The following is a 3,393-nucleotide window of genomic DNA, read 5'->3' as shown; positions in this document are numbered from 1 at the left end:
AAGAGTCAGAGACACAGAATCTGAAGCACGCTCCAGGCTCTGAGCTGTCAGCACAGAGCCCGATGTGGGGCTCGAACTCACAAGCCGTGAAATCATGACCTGAGCTGAAGTCAGATACTTAACCGAGTGCCCCTTAGAAATTACATCTTTAAAAAAAAAAAAAGAAATATACTATATTTATGGATTGGAAGACTTGATATTGTTAAGACATTAATTCTCCCTAAATTGATCCATATAGTCAGTAAATCTCAAAATACTAGCAGGATTCTTTCTAGAAATTTAAAAGCTTATTTAAAAGTTTATCTTTTAAGATAAAGATAAAGATAAAGATAAGAAAGACAAAGGAACTAAAATAACCAAAACAATTAAATAAAAGAAGAATAGAATTGAAGGATCTGTTTTACCCTGAATCTAGATTTACTGTAAATATATATCAAGTAAATGTGGTCAAAGGATAGACAAAATAGACCAATGGAACAAAACAGAGAAAGAAATAGAATTACACATATCTGGTCACATGATTTTCAGTGTTGTCAAAGTAATTCAATGAGGGAAATGAAGATCTCTAAAATGACACTGAAACAAACATATCCATTTTTAGAAAAAGAATCTAATTTCATTCATAATATTTATATTTTAATTCCTACTATCCAAAAACTTAGAAATAGCAATGTTAATGTCCGTCAAAGAAGAGTAGCCAAACAAATTGTGTTATCATTCAGTGGAATATTACTCAGGACTACAAAAGAAATGAATAAATTATACACACAACAGCACAGATGCATCACAAAACTATTTTGCTGAATGGAGGAAGCCAGACACAAAGTGCATACTGTTCAACTTCATGAAATTCCAGAATAGGTGATATTAACCAATAGTGATAGAAATCAGAATAGTGATTACTTCTCAAGGATAGGGGTTCACTGAAAAAGGGCATGAAGGAATTATGTGAGATGACGGAAAATTTCTGATTCTTGATGGGCAACCTACTCTCATATAAGAGTGAGAAAGTGTGAAATGTGGCTAAAGGTTAACAACGAATCTAGATGAAGGGCACAAGAAGTTCCTATTAGTATTCGCACAACTTTTCTGTGGACTTGAAATTTAAGTCAAAAGATTTTTTTTAATGTTTATGTTTGAAAGAGCATGAGCAGGGGCGGGGTAGAGAGAGGGGGGAGACAAAGGATCTGAAGTGGGCTCTGCAATGACAGCAGTGAGCCCAGTGTGTGGCTTGAACTCACGAACCACAAGATCGTGACCTGAGCCCAAGTGAGATGCTCAACCCACTGAGCCACCCAGGTGCCCTTAAGTAAAAAGGTTTTTTTTAAAGAGAGTAATTGTATCCAATCCTCATCTCAAAGTATTTGGAAAGACTTACAACAAGAGTATGTGTAACTTGTAATTGTACAGAAAGAATGCATAAAATAGATTATAATTGAGGTGAAAAATGTGGCCTAGAGAGAAACAGGACCAAGAAAAGATGCTTACAAATATACAACCATATGTATATTTGAACTTTAAATTTATGTTTGTGCTTCTAGAAAGCCCAGTAAAATACTGAGTTATACAATCATCATAAGGAAAATGAAGAATTCATCTTTGTCAGATTGTAAATGTTACACTAGCCTTATAAAGTTATAAAAAGCAGCAGTTTTTTTCTCCTTTTGTAGGTTCTGGAACATTTTATAGGATATAGAAATTTTGTTCCTTAATGTTTGAAGCAACTGCCTATTAAACCGCCTCTTTTGTGAATCACTTTATTACTGGTATTTGAACACTATTTTAGTTAATTGTCTGCTTAATGGCCTATTCAGGCATTATACTTTATTCTGAGTAAATTTAGGCCATTTATATTTTCCCAAAAGCATATAATTTATTTTTAATATTTGCTGTATCTTGCATATATCATTGTGTTTTTCTTCTTCTTTTCTTTTCCCCTGCACTGGACTTCTAGGTTCTTTTCATGTATTATTTTCTAAAAAAACATAAAATAAAACAGCAACAGCAACAACAAAACTCTTGGATTTGTTCATCCTATTACACTGTCCACGTGAAATCATTATTTTCTGCTTTTATTCTTCTTGTTTCCTTCTACAGACTATTCTTATGTTTCCTTTTTTGATCTAACTGAAGCTGAATGCCTAGCTACTTATTTTCACTTTTTCTCTTTTACTATAAAAGCTTTTAGGTGATGAATTTACCACTGATTCAATAAATGTTTCATGTGGTTTTTACTTGCATATGTTGTGGTATTATCTTTTTTTTAATTAACATACAGTATTATACTAGTTTCAGTCATAAAATACCATGATTCAACAGTTTTACACATTATTCAGTGCTCATCATAAGTATATTATCTTTTTTTAAAAAAATCAAAATTCCATTTTTTAAAATGAGTTTTAGGACATTTTCTCCCTATACCTTTGTTATTCATGTCTAGATTCAGAACTGGAAAATGTGGTCACCACAGTTTCTAATTTTCATTTGGAGTTTTTAAAGGATAAGTTTTTGAAGATGTTCCATGGACATCTGAAAATAATGTATACCCTTTTTGACTCTTGGGTGTAAAGTTTCCCATGTATCTTTTTTAATTAACCTTCTTAATGTTATTCATATTTTATATTTATATGTATTCTGGTTTAGTTTAGTTGTCATAAAAAGAAAGTGATGTTTTCAGATTTCCCAGGTCAATCATATTTGTTAATTTTCCTTATAGCTGTATGTTCACTTTATATTTTTTATTATGTTTTACTTCATCCATTAAGTTTCACAGATTTTATGTCTTCACTACTTGTCCTTCTGAATGTCTTTGGCTTTTAATTCAAATTTGACATTTATTTTGCCACTTCTATTATCTTTTATATATTTGGCTATATATTATTTAAAAATTATAGTTGCTGGTGTCAGATACAGACTGAATGAGATAAATCAAAAAAGAAAGTTCATTAGGTGATACTGAGGTTTCTCATAGAGGAATCAAACCCCAAAGCTCAGGAAGGAAGGAAGGCAAACGTCTCACTTTGAGGGTACAGAACAGAGACAGACATGGAGAGAAGAATACAGCATATGATTTGGAAAGTACATGCTCAGTAGCTTGCCTGAGGAGGAGAGTTTGAGTTAGGAATGAGTGGAAAATAGGGATCATAGGTCATTCTCTGAGTCTCAGGCTGAGACTTGTGTTTCAGGTCTGTGGCAGCCTTCTAAGAAAAGGTTTGCTCTGGCCTCCCCGTTATCTCTGGACTTTACCCACACACGTTTGCTAACAATGGTCTTCTTGAGCTGGCATTCACAGTTTGTGGAAGAAGAACCAGCATTTCCAAACATTGAGTCTGAAGGGTCTATCCTTCATTACCAAGGAGTGTTAGCTGAGGTCAAAGTCCCACGAGCTGCACA

This window comes from Puma concolor, chromosome B2 (assembly GCF_028749965.1).
Source record: "Puma concolor isolate L17-30 chromosome B2, mPumCon1.1.hap2, whole genome shotgun sequence".
Taxonomy (NCBI): Eukaryota; Metazoa; Chordata; class Mammalia; order Carnivora; family Felidae; genus Puma; species Puma concolor.
This window is presented reverse-complemented; position numbering follows the sequence as displayed.